This window comes from Colobus angolensis, unplaced genomic scaffold, assembly GCF_000951035.1.
Source record: "Colobus angolensis palliatus isolate OR3802 unplaced genomic scaffold, Cang.pa_1.0 Scaffold261, whole genome shotgun sequence".
Taxonomy (NCBI): Eukaryota; Metazoa; Chordata; class Mammalia; order Primates; family Cercopithecidae; genus Colobus; species Colobus angolensis.
Genome location: NW_012115833.1, coordinates 2523696 through 2541804, shown reverse-complemented (window position 1 = coordinate 2541804; position 18109 = coordinate 2523696).

Here is an 18109-nt window from a genome sequence, read left to right as displayed (position 1 = left end):
CTGAGCGCTGCAAAAATTATATTGCATCACAAAAATTGTTGATAATTAAAACAAAAGCTTGTCTTCATTAGCCCATCATACACCTTAAAAAGAAGCATCATTTTAAATGTTAAATGGCTTCCTTAAATAGACGGACTACAGGGTTTTAAAGAAAAAATAACAGATGGCATGTCATGCCAGTCGCTTTGGATGGACAGTTTGAAAGTTGTTAATTGTAATGATTTATAAGCTGTTTTGAAATGTTCAGTTACACTTTTAGGGGCTAATGGTAAGAGGTGTATGTGCGTTTCTAAAGGCTCAACACTCCTCTGGGAATCATAAACCTAACTCATATACTACTGCTATGAATAGAAGTCATCAATCAAACTTGACGGTAAAACAGAAACTGACCTAAAAGTTCAAATAATATTTTTATTTGTGGCCTTATGGAGAATAAAACAAAAGTTGAAACTCTTTGTAAGAGTTCTAAATCTAGGTATCAATAGAATACCCATAGTAAAAACTACTATTCTTCTCTCTGATTTGGAGTATATATGCAGGGAATATTCAAATTAAAAATATTCAAATTAAAGTGATTTAAACATCAATGAACTGATTTGTCTCAAAGTAATCTGAGAAAAAAGCAAGAACCTAGAGAGATAAAGGTAATTAAAAATAATGATAGTGTGCTCTGTTTATGTAAGTCTACAGTGATTTGACCTGTATCGACATGGACACTGAGTTGTATTTCCAGTTGGGATAAAAGAATCGCATATGTTCCATTTCTGGCTGCCGCGTAGTAAAGGGCATTCAATTTTAGCACAATTTGCCTTAGTTTAGGGTTATGGTCTGTTGGCAGAGTAAAACTAATTGGCCCGAAAACTGATGTCACCCATGCCCTTGGCTTCATTAGCAACGTGTACTAACCACCTGAGTAAAATAGACATGGTGTTAATAAAACTGAACTTGAAAAATACCTACTTTTATGAACAAAAGATATGCAATACAGAGAATGGAACATGTTGTGACTAATTTTGCCTTTATTACTCTATGTGTAAAAGCTAGTTAGCTAAAATGTGTTCAATATAATTGTACTGAACTATCTTAAGGAAAAAAATCTCACACAACAGTAAAAACTACTTAAATCATATCAATAACTCAGGCCACTTCAATCTCTATCCAAATAAAAACTTTAAACACAAATTTATAAAAGAGAATAATCTATGTTTCTTCTAGATGAACAGATGTGCATTTAGACTTCTTTAGCAAATATTCCAAGTTTGTAGTTTATGCTATTTTCATGTCCAGTGGAGAACTTCATATGAAAACATCCAAGAGAGGAAATTAATTGCTCATTATGGTAAATAGCTTGAAAGTGTTGAGCAGATTTTATTGACCCCACTCCTTTTATCTCTAGCCCTGAGATTAAACAAGCTGGAACCACAACAAAAGAAGGCTATGTGCCAAATTTCCCAAGATAATAACTAGGTAAATGGACTGTGCCATTGTGATATATCCAGACTATCATGAAAACAGACATTATATCTAGTAATCTGCAGAAATATAAAAGTAAAAAAATTAAAAGATTAAAGGAAAATTTACAATAAGTCAATAACAGTCATTTATTTGTGGCTGACTACTTATCAATTTACACATATCATGTCATTTAATCCTCTCAACAACACTTTGAAGTATGATTGTCCACATTTTACAGATGAAAATATTTAGAGGTAAAAATCTTTCCAAGATTATATAGTTAGCATGGTCTACTTAATTTAAAATTAAAGTAATGTTTGAAAAAAAAATTAAGATCAAAAAGTAAGATTGGAAAGAAGATTAGATTCAAATGCACCATTTGGTATTTTAATAAGTAGATTACATTTCTCTTAAATGCTGAGATATTGCTCAAGATATGGAAAACTGAGTAGAAAAATACAAGGCAAGAGACATAGGTTTGAAAGAGACACTGACATTAGAAATGTGTTTGTGCATTGAAGTTTCATAAGAATGGACCAGGAATTCTTTCCTGAGTATCTGTATATTTAATCATAGCCTGTCCAGCTCACCTCAGTAATTCCTGGCCAGCCCCAGCCACTGGGTTCCACTTTGGCTTTTTTTCTGGTGTCAGTATTAAGGATGTATTACTGTCATTGTCTATCCTTCATGCTCTCTCTCACTCACATAAGCATAAATGCCTCTGGAAAAATGAAGCTTCCAGCCCTTCTTTTACCCTTTACAAAAGAAATCCACAACTCCATTTGGTCAAATATAAGCTGTAATGTGAAGGGAATTTTGATTTTGGGTTCTCATCCCTATTTGCTTCTAGCCTACTCCTGCAGGTCCCATAAGCTCCCTTTGCAATCAGTCATGCAAATTCCCTTTTGTTTAAACAAAACCAAAGTTTTTCATTAATATCCCTTAAGATAACATTCTCTTGTCCCCTTCTTCAATAACTATTCAGGAATTTTGTGCTCTTCCTCTGTGGTGGGAACACTGTGGTTCTTTCCAAGGATTCTTGCCCTGTAGATTAAGAAAATAGGAGGCAAAAATAGCAAAGTCAACAAAATTCTTGTGAAATATAACAATCCTCTGATTCCTGTTGTCTGTAGATAATCTATAATATTTAGGCTTGGGGAGAGAACCTTTCTCATTTCTCTTGTAAGTAAAGGAACTGATTCCAGATCACTCATTGATAGCAACAATCTTTGGCAGAGCATTAATCAGAACAAGTTTAAACCTAAGAAAAAAATATTAATCTTGGTGTCAGACTCTACCACTACTAATTTTTCCTTTTTTGCTAGAAGAACTAATGACCTTGCACTTTATCTTATTTTGCTCCCCAGGAAATGAAGAAAAGCTGAAGCATAGAAATAATAGTTTTTGCAAAAAACCTGATTTCATAGTCTTGTGAATACATTGGTGTTTTAACTTTACAATTGAAATTAATTCTATTTCTGTTTACCCATGAAAGACAGGCTCAGATCTAATCTAACCACATAAAACATGAAATAGTTAAAATTACAATTTACAGGTTGCACTGCATTTAAAAGAAGAAAGATGATTTTTTTTATACAGTGTTTTAAAACTCAGATATATATCTTATTAAGGACTATTAAACATGAAATCAATAATTATCATAAGCATGTTTACAATTGAAATAATTAAACTATTTCTTCCCTTAGAAAATGTATTTGGGAAAAACAACAAAATTAAAACTGCATTTGGTATTCTTTGCATTACTTATTTTCCCGTATAAAGCCTATCAGTTAAAATGATGAATTTTAACCTTTTCCATTTCTCCCAGAGAACACTTAATTCATATTCTTCAGGCTTTTTGAAACTGGTTGCTCATACTGATGGAGAAATTGTTATTTTTATAATATTTACTAAGGCCTAGTTACTGAACTTTTCTCAAGGACATTCTATTTGCTTTTAATGTGTAAATTTCTTTTGGTGGGGGGAAGCATAGAAAAAGTATTAAAATATGCAGCTAATTGTGTAGTTTAATGAATTTCAATTGTCATAATATATTGTATTAAATACAATGCATGTGGTGAATAGGAAATTAAAAGGTCGTGATATCTAAGAACAGTAAGATCAAGAACTGGAATACTAATGGACAAAAATGTTTTATATAAAATATTCTTTTGCTTTGAGTCCCAATTTTGTTTTTTCCAAACTGACTGTTCTTAAAACTGCTCAGTAAAGTCAGCAATATGATTCTTTTGTGTTTTCCAACTCCAAGAAGGTAAAGGATTAGGCTATATATTAAAAATGTGCTATTTTCAGAAATAATTAGTTAAAATATAATGTTCTGAACATTAATTATCTGAAAATGTTCTCAATAAGCTATAATTTAAGAAGAATGACTTCTTGACTCTCTTTACAATGATAGACATTGAAACATATTGCTCAGAATATGTTGACTCATCAAATGGAAAGTACAACTGCAGATGGTTGTCCCAGAATAGTTACCTAAAAAAAGGTATAAGTGGAACCGTGGTAGCTGGAGTTGGTCCTCATGACTTTTTGCAGTTTCTTCTTACCTAAGGAAGTTTTCACTCAGGAATAAAATGAAAAACATCACCTTCAAATCTTTATTCCATGACCCTTCTGGTGTATGATTTGAACATTTCTAAAGTACATTTTAGGCCCAGTGTGGTGGCTCATGCCTGTAAGCCCAGCACTTTTGGAGGCTGAGGCCAGCGGATCACCTGAGGTCAGGAGTTCAAGACCAACCTGACCAACATAGTGAAACCCTGTCTCTACTGAAAATACAAAAATTAGTCTGGCTTACTGGCACAGGCCTGTACTCCCAGCTGCTTGGGAGGCTAAGGCATGAGGATTGCTTGAACCCAGGATGGGAAGATTACAGTGAGCTGAGATTGTACCACTGCACTTCAGCTAAGGGACAGAGTGAGACTCTGTCTCAGAAAACAAATGTAGTGCATTTTATGAAACAAAATCAAGCTACAAATTGTTAAATTGCATTACCTTTGACCTAAAACTGCCTCTGTATTTTGCATTTCCACACAGAAAACTGCAACCTAACTTAGTATTAAAAAAAAAAAAAAGTACTGTAACCTAAGAGTATATTCTCACATCAAACATCTGTGTCTCAGCCAATCAGAGCAACCAAGCTTTAGCCAATCACAAGTGGGCCACCTATCAGATCATGTTTATATAAGGCAAATGCTAAGCTATAACCGATCAAGCTCTTTATGTGTGTCAGTTTCTTTTTCCGGCTATAAATGCTGCCTGTCCACGTTCCTGAATGGAACTCTGTAAACCTCTCCTGGTTCAGAGTACTGCCTGATTCATGAATAGTTTTTTGCAAAAATAGACTCTGTTAAATATAACTTGTCTGAAGTTTTTACACACACACACACACACACACATACCTGGTCCATCTTTCTCAGCTTTTACTTCTGTTACAGTGACAGGAGAATAGGATTTAGATTTTCTAGAGTGAAGGGTGAAAAAGAATCAGGTGGTGAAATAAAGCAGTATTCATTAACATACAGCATTTACATGCATTTCTGATTCTGAACTAATTGGCATTTCTTAAATATGCCTTATGTTTTCAAGTATTTTCCTTTTTAATTAGAATGCCTTCAGTACCTCATCTCTACATATGAAAATTATATTAATCCTTTTATTTTAAAATTTCTTAAAGTCATCTCTTAACATTCCTGTAAGTTCTACCTAAGTGAAAGTCCTGTCCTAATTGCTTATAATTGGATATGATTTCCCCTTTCTTGGACTGCATAACGATTTATTTATAATTTCTTATGACAAACATTTTGTTTTTCATTATCATTTTTGTTTAATTATTATTTCACCTTGATCCATCACCACACTTTAAAGACCTAGAGGACAAAGACTTTTTTTTAAAACTCTGCATACACCATTGTATCTAACACAATTAGCTTCCCCTCGACAAAAACTGAATTAAATTGGTCTGCCATTTTTTTGTGAGTAACCTTAACAGTATTATGTTCTCTCTGTCAGGATACTAGTTGAACATCTGAAATTCAGAAATATAATTTCCCAATTATCTTAGCATACAATAAATGCAAGAGAAGAGCTATGTAATTATGGCCTCTTAACTAACTTCAGCAGTCCAAATGCCAAGTATTACACTTATTACATTTATTACAGCTGAATTAAAATGGACTAGTGAGAAAATGTTTAATAATTGTGCACAACATTTAACCCTATACAAAAAAGATAAAAATATACCATTCTTATTATTTATAAGTCATTATAAATGAATGACATTAAACATATATAAATATATCCAGGATACATGAAAAATAAATGATAGAGTCACAGATTAAAAGTCATCTTCTAAAATCATGGCTAATATAACCCTTATTTTGCAAATGGAGTGTCTTAGTATATTGCTTCGTTGTCCTAAAACTATTGCTTAATTTTGAGGGACTTCATCTAAGCTTCTTAAAATATGACATGGTAATAATTAGCATAATTTGTATGAATAACAAATAACGATGATGATACTGCAGTTCTTCTAATGAAATAATTCGTTTTTTAAGCTGTCTAAGCATTATTCATGACAGCTACCCTATCAACAGAGGAGTTAATTCAATGCACATGGAAGAACAGTTTAAATATTAAACAATCAATCAATCATTCTCTCATCCTAGTTGATGAACAAAGACTATTACTTCAGATTTTTCCTCTTTACTGAAAGTCTCAACATAATCAAATTGTAATTTTCTAGATAATAAAGTGAGTTAACATTTATACTCCATATTCATATATGTTTGCATAGATTAGAATTCCTTAGAAGTAATATATTTGCTAATAATCACTCAAATTGTTATGTGAACAAAGAATTTAGTTTGAATCCCTTGCGTATATTTTATTAAAATGGAGGGTTTCTTTCAAAACTAACAGAGGTTGGTTACGGATGTGCGCAAATATTGTATGTATGAGATTAATTTTGCTGTGTTTCACGGTATGCAAGACAAATTTTTATTACCACGTGGCTATGGACTAATACTGTGAAAAAGCCTGAATTATATATAGAACAATTCCAATTTTGTAAATGTAGGCTATAAAAGTGAAGTAATTTAACCATGATCCTTATTGGACTCTTGCAAATATATGAGTAGAGCATGTCTTTAGTTAAGGACATGTACTTCAATAAGGGCCAAAAGTTACAACATATTTTAACACAAAGAGATATTGTGCAATTACGTCCCAGACCTCCTGCCAATGTCCAAGAAATCGGCATATAAAAATGAACAGACTGGTAAAGTATTAGACCTTTTGTTGATTGTTGATAGGCTGGAATTAGAAAGTCTTATCATGGATAGCAGGCTTTTACGAAGAAACCAACAATCACTCAAGCCTTATTCTGTTAAAAAGAGTTATGGTGAGGAAATATTGGGGATTTTTTTCCAAAAAATTACATCTTAGGTTGCCTCTTACTGCTAGTTGGTGATATAAATTAAGTGTGCAATAAATAATATATGTATATGTAATTAATATATAGAAATTATTTAGAATGAACTTTTGTGATAAAGTAATGCTTTAAAAATAAGAACCATTAAGAGTTCATCTCTAAATTCTTACATTGAAAAGTTATTATGAATTAATTTGAAACAGCTTTATAAAAAGGTTGGTAAGAAAATACATACCAGAAGATTCAACCATTATTAGCCATTTAACTATTAACTATTTGAGATCATTGATTTTTATGAGGTCTAGAAAATAGAGTTTGTGATTTACAAAAGAAAAAATGTTTACAAAATAAGTTAAAACAAAAAAAGTACAATACAGCTTTTTAAAATTTTTTCATTCCACTGAATTGATGGAATATATATCATTTAATATTAGCTAATCACATCACAATTTTGTCAGCTATTTTCTCCTTCACAATCCTATATTGAGAACAACCCACAATCTAATATAAATATAATGTACATTTAAAAAATCAAAATTGAAATTCTGAAGATATATGCAGGATGTCTTGAAAGCAATGGAAGTGATATTAGACAACTGCAGCTGTTGGAATTACAAATTATGTACGTAATATAATACATGTCAGTATTAAAACAGCTAACCACTGATGAAAAAACCTACTAAGGATCTTGAAAATATTTAATTTTTTATTTTAAGCTAATTTTCCAAACAAACTTTATTGTGCCCTCTCCTTATATAAAATTTCAGTCTTTGCTTTAAGATGATTTACTTTGAGTGACTTTTTGTTTTTCCTGGAACTGATCATGGTAGATAATGAGAAGCTCCTTCATTAAAAGAAACTAGAAAGATGTAACCGTAACATGCAAAAAGACAGACAAACAAACAAAAGTATGCAGAAATTGTTCAGAAAGACTTCTGAATTTGTAAAAATGAATTGGGTTTGAATTTAGGAAGATGAAATAGAAAAGCAACCAGCGCCTGTGAACACCAGAGATAAAGGTTCCTTCCCATGTGACTTCAGACAAGCTCTAAGCTTAAGGTCAATAAATCCAAAGAACAAAAGATGAGAAGAAGAGATTGTCTAGGTAATTTATTACAGAACTTTAATTAAAACATGTCAGCCAGCCTGAGCTTTCCTCCTTTTATCCCACTGCCCCACTAGGGTTGCAGCTGGATTTAAAACTAAGATCTGCTCTTTATTCATGGCAGATATGGTACACAGGTAGCTGCAAATGTAGATGTCAAGGCCCCCAAAAAAGAAATCATAGCTTCTGAGGGGAACATTAAAAAAAATGGAAGACCATGACTTTTGCCTATTAATGAAATTTACTGAAGGACTGTAGTCAGAGTAAGTCCTCCTTCCTTTGGAAACTGTGCTATGTTTAGGCATTCTGCAGTGAAGCATCCTCTGACATGGTGCCTGTCATAGCCTTCCTTACTAAGGAAGAGACCTCCTGTGGAACAGACTCACAGAACAGAAAAGGAAGTCTATATCAATGCTTTATGTTAAACACATGGTCTTTGTATGTAAAAATGAATGAAAAACCAATGATTACCATACCTATGTGGAATATCAAAGACATGAATAAAGGACCACATTGATACCAAACAATTCAGGAAAAGAACATTAAAAATAGCGATACTAATAACACATGCTAATGAAATTATGAGGAGAAATTGGGTAGTAAAAAATATACATTGAAAAATAGACTTAGCTATATGAAAATAAACAGCAAAGAGAGCAAGTAAAATTGCACAATTTTTGGAATAGAAAAAATCCATGAATAAACCAAATAATATATTAGCGGGCTAAAAGCCATCTGCTTGTTATAAAAAATAGATAATGTTTTTCTTCATGGTTATAAATGGTTAAGAACTGTTCTATACACTTGATGTTATTCTTAACTTACCCAATTCTCACAATAAATCCATACATTTGATTCTTCTATCATCTTGTTTACAAATGAGGAAACTGACTCCGAGTGAATTTGAGTAACTTGCCTATGACAATATAGTTTGTTGGTAAAAAGCTACATTTTGAATGCTGGTGGTTCTGTGACTAAAACAGACACACCTATCAGTTAAACATCAATGATTTTGAAGGCAAAGTGAAAGGGGTACCCAAATGTTTACAGTAAAAACTATGAAGAGTTTAAAAATATAAAAGAAAAATAAGGTGATTTTATATGATGAGTTTTTATATGATTTTATATGATGAGTTATGTTATTCAATTACAGCAAAAATACAAGAAAAATTTCCTGATTTTAAAAAATGTGTCTTAATATTGCAAGGATCCAATCAATGAAATCAGAAGAAATTCGATGATGTACTTTTTAACATAACTAGGTCAAATCTTGGAACACAAAGGAGGGTGAAAATTCTAAATGTATCCAGAAGCAAAGCCAAGTTACGCATAATATAACAAAACAAGAATGACTGATACAGTTTTGCATCAGCAGCAATTGCATCTGGAGGCAAAATATTTTTGGACGTGCACAAACTTACAAAATATACTAATATATTTAGCAACAAACACATATAATATTTTATGTTTCTGTTTTTCAAGGCTTTATAAGAAAGGTCACAAAGTGTATCAAGATTTGGCATTCCTCAGGAAAATGAATATAAAACTGTGTTGAAACTTGTCCTGCCAAATGGGGAGAAATGAATGTACAACCTGCAGAGAAAAGTCTCTCAAAATAACTCTTCAATAGAAGAGGACATTAATTTAGGAATACCTTTTAAAAAATTGAGTGTCACTTAACAATAACTGCAATATTAGAATTTGTGTTGAGGAAAACAAATGTCTCCATTTATGAAAATAATGAACAGTGGATTTAGAAAGAAAAGGGATACAAGATTCAAGAAATGCTATGAATTCTCTATGGTCTAGAAGAGGTAAAATAAGTTACATAAAAATTAAAAGATTACTTTGTGAGATATTCTCTGTAGTATGACCACAGTTTAATAACTTGGTTTTAACCCTATTTTTTTTCCTTTGGGAGTAATCACATCACTGGATGTACAATGACTCATATGAACGTAATGTTATAAATTCTGTTTATGTGTTTAATAATTTTAAAATTGACCTGTGGAACATTAATAGCTTAGCTATAGCTACAGAGTTAAATGCAATATTTATAGACAATATAAACATAAATTATTTCATATTCATTTAATTGTGCTTCTGTACAAACACAGATTTCTATTACTATTTCAATTAAAGCAGGTGGGTGTTAGTTTAATTAAAGAAGTTACATGTCTTCTAAATGCTATTAGACTCCATAAATTTTGCTTATTTTGTATAAATAGTTAGATAGAATTATGTAATAGATACCTATCAGGTCTATACTTTTTGTTACATGTTCTGTATATGACTATATTGTTCCTTTATTTTTCAACATCTTGATATAAAAGCATTTTGAAGAGCAGGGTCTGGGAAGAACTAAATTGGTAGGCAAATTAACTCTGGAGCATTTTTATTCTATTGTAATTGCTTTTTCTATAAATGAGAAACATGTTCTCCTTTTGCTTTCCCATTTATTCTCCTTCCCTCTCTTCACCCTGTCTTTATATACTAAATTAGGCAAAAATGAAGAAGTGAAAGTCAAGTATAAGAAAAAAAATGGTAGAGAATACCATTGGTTTCTTTATTTTATTTGTTTACTATATTCCCAACTTCTCTTTAGTTAAATTAATTACCTTTCACTCTCCAAAATCAATGCTGATATTCAAGTTCAGGCAGTTCTAAATCTATTTCAGTCGCTAGCTGATAATCAGTATTTTGAAAAAGATATATCTCTAGTTGAGGGATTGTATGTGGGAGTGGAAATGGTTAATGTTATTAAAATTAGATACAATGTTTTAAGAAATCCAGAAGAGATTAGGTGATACAAGAAAAAATAAATCAAAACATTGTTATGGTACCTAACCTTACTCCAATTTCAAGGCCAATCTAATACAAAATAATTTGAAAACAGTGACATCTTTTAGTTGTGTTTTATTTTTAATTCCATTTGTAAATATGCTGTCTGCTTAACTACCAATAAATAGACTCCCCTTGGGTTTCATGACTTTAAAATCCTAGGACATAAGTAGGATTGTCAGGAAACATAATTGTAGGAACAAACAATAAAATCCCCAACTTTAGCAGCTACAAATTGTCACATTAAGTATTCCAGAGCATCCCTCCCCTCTCAGTAAAAATTGCAGTTGAGTTTAACATACTAAAACCCTTTGACTGCCAGAGGCATTGAAATTGCTTTACTGAAAATACTTTCAGAAACCTCAGGGGGTTTAATACGGGTGAGCTCCCTGGTGATTGATTAATACTTTGTCTCCTAAAATACTGCTAGGCTTATATGTTGTTTATACTAGCCATTCCACATATAACAATGCAGAATCAGCAGACAAGTTTTGCTTTGAAGTTGTACTCCCACTTTACAGTAGTGGTTGTAACAGAGGTTCTTAAAATTTCAGCAACAATCTACCAAGAGGAACTACTTCATTCACGAGTAAATGAGATTAACTTGGTTATCCATTCCCACAGCCAGATTTTGCTGTTTCGTTTCACTCTTGTTTTCTTTGGGGTTGGGAGAGGGTAGAATATCCTCTAGCTTATGTAAGAGCCACCAACTAGAGAATAAATTGCACTACCAGCCATATAACCATTTGTATTAAGAATTATAATTCCCTTGTTGTGCTTTGAACACAAATTGTAATTGTAATATCACTTTAACAGACCTTTCAACTAAGTCATGCTCCAGAAATGAAATGTAATAAATATGACTCTAAAGTGGTATAAGTGTGTGGTATTTTATATCTCAATATAATGTAGAGAGAATATTCTGTGGGCATCTTATTATTCTTGCATCTAAGAAAATCAAGTTAAAAATCATGAATATACTATTCTTTCAAGGAGAAAAATTAAGCTGATTTTAAGCAAAGAACTTTACATATACTGTACTATAATAAATTCCTCATTTGGTATACCAGTGCTATATGAAAAGCAAATGTTTGGGTTTGCCTTTTCACTGAATTTTAATTCATTTGTTCTGAGGCAAGGAAAGCTTGTGTGTAGTTTGGGAAAGATTTGATGCATTTGCTAAAGATGTGAAATTTCTATGCCATCGTTACTTTTTGCTTTAACACCACTCTCCTTTTTCATAACATTTGATTATCTTCACTCCTTGCCTGTGAAAATGGAGATCATTCGTTTCAGAAACATATACTCAAACATTTTTATATTAGCTGATTAGTTGAATCGATCTTATAAATACTCTATGTGGACTATTTCATAAATCAGTTTAGAGGAGCAAAGAGGATAATTATTATTATATTTTTGTAGGAACAAAACTCTGCTTAAATTTACAGTATGAGAGAGAGACTTTAGAGTATGATGTCTTAGAAGTTAATAGAAAAATGAGTAGAGAAACCATGACAATATTAAATGCCATTTATTAGCACCAGCTATGTTTCGAACACTTTTCTTACCTATTCCTTCATTCTGTAGTAACTCATTCAAACAGACATAAAAAACAAAAACACGACAAAACAAATCCTATTATGGTGTAATCAGGACTAGCCATAAAAACAGTCAATCACAATTGTTGAAGCAGCTACAAACACAAAACACAGTTGGTGCAGAGCCATAATTTGAACCCAAATCTTCTCATGCTAAATTGAACTTTAAAAACCATACCGTATCTCAAAGCTCAGGAAAAAAAAAAAAAAAAAAGAGAGAAAAAAGAGAAAAAAAAAAACAAAAAAAGAGTATACCATGCCAATGTTCCATATACGAATTTTATGAAAGTTTGTCAGGTCCCTGATACACTTCTTGCTTTTTTTTTTTTTTTTTTAAATGGAGTTTCACTCTTGTCGCCCAGGCTGGAGTGAAATGGCAGGATCTTGGCTCACTGCAGCCTCCACCTCCCGGGTTCAGGCTATTCTCCTATCTCAGCCTCCAGTATAGCTGGGATTACAGGTACCAACCACCACGCCAGCTAATTTTTGTATTTTTAGTAGAGATGGGATTTCATCATGTTGATCAGACTGGTCTCAAACTCCTGACCTCAGTTGATCCACCTGCCTCGGCCTATCAAAGTATTGGGTTTATAGGTGTGAGCCACTGCACACAGCCCCTGCTCTTTCTTATGTATCTTTTTTTTAATTTTTATTTTTTTAAGAGACAAGGTCTCACTTTGTCACCAAGGTTGGAGTGCAGTGTGGCATCCTCAAACTCCTCCTTGCTTAAGCAATCCTCCTCACTCAGTCTCCCTGCTAACTGGGACTATAGGTGCACACCATCACTCCCAGTTAATTTTTTTCAATTTTTGTAGAGACAGGGTCTTACAGTGTCACCCAGGCTGTTCTAACTGCTGGCCTCAAGCGATTCTCCTGTCTCAGCCTCCCAAAGTACTGGGATTACAGATGTGAGCCACCTTGCCCAGCTCTTTCTTATATATAATTTTAAGAGATAAACAGGATTTCTTTCTTGTTTGCAGATAAACATTTTAGTGACATTTCTTTCACAGGCAAATGAGATTAACTCAAGAAAAATTCCATGGAATCTTTATTTCATGTTTGGTTTTTTAAAATGAAATTTTCCTTCTTCTAGCCTGCTGAAGGGATAATTATGGAATAATGCTGTGTGACACAGTTATAACTTCATGGTTTCTAAATGTCACCTACAATGCCATGGTCATTGAGTAATGTTTTCACTTGTCTGCAGTCCATCTTTTTTAAGTTTCTTATCACAACTATTACAAACTTTTACTCTGTACAATATCCTCACTCAACTTGGTCCAGAGCAAATTAACAAAACAAATTCAATGCTCAACCTTTTAACTTTCCGTAGTGCTCTGAGACCAAATTTATGTACATCTGAATTCTTTTTTACATTCCTCTTGCCTTAACCTCCCTCCCCTATTATTTTTTCTTTTGATTCACTTCACTTCCAGAATCTCTGAAAATAATGACAAAACATTTCCATTTCCTCAAATTAATTCCCGGATCTACTGCCTTTGACTTCCACTCCAAAATCGCTGCTGAAGTAACTGGTGCAAAAGCCTATTTTAAGTTTTCATTTAATCTGACCTATTATTAGCACTTGACATTGCTACTCACCCACTGTATTCGTGACTTTCCTCTTGTCCACCTCGTGAGTCTACTCTTTCATGTTCTCTCATTATTAATGAGAGATTCCTAACAAATTTCTCTCATTCTTCACAGTTAATAAATTTTTGTTGCTCTCTGCTCATTCGTTGGTCAATTTCTTGCACCAGATGTTGTTCCTGTATGGCTTCATCTTTGAAATAATCAATTCTTATGATTTGCAGGCAATCATGATAGCCATATCTAAACTCTTTCTCTGTTCTGGGATACTTTACCTTTTGTATATCTCATAGACAACATAAAATTGAGTTCTTTCAGTCTAAATTAATTACTTCTTAGCCTAATTCTACATTTTGCTTCTTCTGTACTTGCTGTCTTGCTCAGTGATATCATCATTTACTTAGTTTTACAAATAAATATTAGAGTAAACCTCAGCTGCTGTCTTTCCTTCCCACTACTTGTTATACAATCAACTCCATCAATATGTTCTATTATTTCATCAAATTAAATAGATTTTGGAATATAGCTTAAATTTATCATCTAGGTATTGACTTCAATTATTATTATTTATTTTTATTTTTATTTTTTTTGCAGACAGGGTTTCACTCTGTTGCCCAGGCTGGAGTACAGTGTTGTGATCTCGGCTTACTGTAGCTTCAACCTCCTGGGCTCAAGCAGTTCTCCCATTTCAGCCTTTCTGGTAGCTGAAACTAGAGGCACATGTCACCACACCTAGCTATGTTTTTATTTTTATTTTTATTTTTTTGTAGAGATAGGGTCTCACTATGTTGTCCCAGCTGGTCTCAAATTCCTGGACTCAAGTGATCCACCCACCTTGTCCTAAAGTGCTGGGATTATAGTATTACAGAGAAGAGCCACCACATCCAGCTCCAATCCAGATTTTAGAACATGAAATTAAGAAAAAAAAAAAAAAAGGAAACATAATCATTGAGGAAAATGCCATGGTGTATTTGTATTTGCCTTTTAAAGAGTAAACACAAGGTAAAATAAAAGTGTTTAATCACACAGCCACTCAATTTTATGATCCTGCTTTAAATCGTAAAGCCACGTAGTCCAAAAAAAAAAAAATGCTAAAACTCAATTCATGTCTTTTTTCATTAATTTATTGTTTTTTTTTTCAGTTTAGATTTTCATGATAATACACCAAATCTCCTAACTGTTCTTTCTGTCTTAGAAATTTTTCCTCTCTGCTGTTATTGTCCTGCTTTTTGTTTTTCACTTTATTTAGGTTTAGTTTTCTAAAAGACAATTTTTAGATATGCTTTTTGAAGCAGAATTGCATCTCAACTTCACTATATTGAAACTATTCACATGTGCAAAGAAAATTGACCTTTTAGACATGATGTGCTGCTAATTCAGTATTACAAGCCACTTTACCAAAACTAGTTTTTAGTTCACTTTTGAAAATTTAGTTTTTGTAATAATTTAGAGAGTCCATTTTCCATGTTTGTTAAATAGGTTTATTGTAAGGAAAAGTTATCTGTCTCTTAAATTTTAGTTCTTCATTATTTGTCCACCTTCCCTACATTCTTCCCATAGAGGTGTTTCATATTATGGAGGTAGGTATGGTTTATCTGACCCAGTGGCCTCTTCTTTGGTGACTATATAATTCTTTGTGTGCATGCGTGTGTGTGTGTGTGTGTGTGTGTGTGTGTTGTGACAGAGTCTTACTCTGTTGCCCAGGCTGGAGTGCAGTGGCATGATCTCGGCTCATTGCAACCTCTGCCTCCTGGGTTCAAGCAGTTCTCCTGCCTCAGCCCCCTGAGTAGGTGGAATTACAGGTACATGCCACCACACCTGGCTCATTTTTGTATTTTTAGTAGAGACGGGGTTTCACCATGTTGGTCAGGCTGATCTTGAACTCCTGACCTTGTGATCTGCCCGCCTCGGCCTCCCAAAGTGCTAGGATTACAGGTGTGAACCACCACGCCTGGCAACTGTGTAACTCTTACCTGGCACCTTCCCATGTGTCCCATGGTGCTCTACCTTAGCTGACACATGCACAGGTCTCAGAGTTTCTGCCATGTGCTCCACTTGAATCATAGATTGTCTGCTTGCATGGCAGTCTTAATTTTTCTCTTCTATTTAATTTTTAATTTTTATGGATATATAGTACATGTATATATTTATGGGGCACATGCGGTATTTTTGTACAGCCATGCAATGTGAAAGAAGCATATTATGAAGAATGGGGTATCTGTCCCCTCAAGCATTTATCCACTGAGTTGCAAACAATCCAATTACACTCTAAGTTATTTTAATATCTACAGTTATTATTTACTATAGTCACCCTGTTGCGCTATCAAAAATAGAAGATCTTATTCATTCTTTCTAACTATTATTTTGCACCTATTAACTATCTCCATCTCCCCTACACCCCAACTGCCCTTCCCAGTCTCTGGTAACCATCCTTCTACTCTCTATATCCATAAGTTCAGTTGTTTTATTTTTAGATCCCACAAATAAGTGAGAACATGCAATGTTTGTCTTTCTGTGTCTGGCATATTTTCACTTAACCTAATGATCTGCACTTCCATCCATGTTGTTGTAAATGACTGGATTTCATTTTTGTGTGTGGTTGAACAGCACTCGATTATGTATTAGTACAACATTTTGTTTATCCATACATCTGTTGATGGGCAGTTAGGCTGCTTCTAAACCTTAGTTATTATAAACAGTGCCACAACAAATAGGAGGTGCAGATATCTCTTGGACATACTGATGTCCTTTCTTTGGGGTGTGTACCCAGCATTGGGATTGCTGGATACCATGGTAGCTCAGTTTTTAGAGGAATTTTCAAACTGTTCTTCATAGTGGTTGTACTAACGTACATTTCCACCAACAGTGTACAAGGGTTTCATTTTCTCCGTGTGCTGCCAGTGTTTATTATTGCCTATCTTTTGGATATAAGCCATTTCAACTGGGGTGAGATGATATCTTACAGTTTTGATTTGCATTTTCTCTCATGATCAATGACATTGAGTATCTATTCATTTCTACGCCATTTGTATGCCTTCTTTTGAGAAATGTCTATTCAAATATTTTGTCCATCTGTTGATCAGATTATTAGATTTTATTCCTATGGAGTTGTTTGAGCTCCTTATACATTCTGGTAGTTAATCCCTTGTCAGATGGGCAGTTTGCAAATATTTTCTCCTATTCTGTGGGCTATCGCTTCACTTTTTTGATTGTATCTTTTACTGTGCAGAAGCTTTTTAACTTGATGAGATGCCATTTGTGCATTTTGCCTTCATTGCCTGTGCTTGTGGGGTATTGCTCAAGAAATTTTTGCCCGGACAGTTGTGGAGAGTTTCATTTTGGTAGTTTTATTTCGGTAGTTTCGTGGTTTGAGGTGTTAGATGTAAGTCTTTAATCTACTTTGATTTGATTTTTTTTTTGTATATGGCAAAAGATGGGGCTCTAGTTTCATTGTTCTGCATGTGAATCTCCAGTTTTCTTAGCACCATTTATTGAAGAGGCTATCTTTTCCCCAGTGTGTGTTCTTGATACTTTCATTGAAAATGAATTCATAGTAGGTGCGTGGATTTGTTTCTGGGTTTTCTATTCTGTTGCATTGATCTATGTGTCTGTTTTTATGCCAGTACCATGTTCTTTTGGTTACTACAGCTCCATAGTATAATTTGAAGTCAGGTAGTATGATTCCTCTCATTTTGCTCATTTTGCTTAGGATAGCTTTGGCTATTCTCTTGTCTTTTGTGGTTTCATATAAATTATATAATATGTTTATTTATGTGAAGGATGTCATTGGTATTTTAAAAAGGATTGCATTAAATCTGAAGATTATTTTGGGTAGTATGAATATTTTAACAATGCTGATTCTTCCAATCCTTGAACATGGAATATTTTTTCATGTTTTTGGTGTCCTCTTCAATTCCTTTCATCAGTATTTTACAGTTTTCATTATAGAGATCATTCACTTTTTGGGTTAATTCCTAGGTATTTTATGTGTGACTATTGTGAATGGGACTATTTTTTATTTCTTTTTGTACATCGTTCAGTGTTGGCATATAGAAATGCTACTGG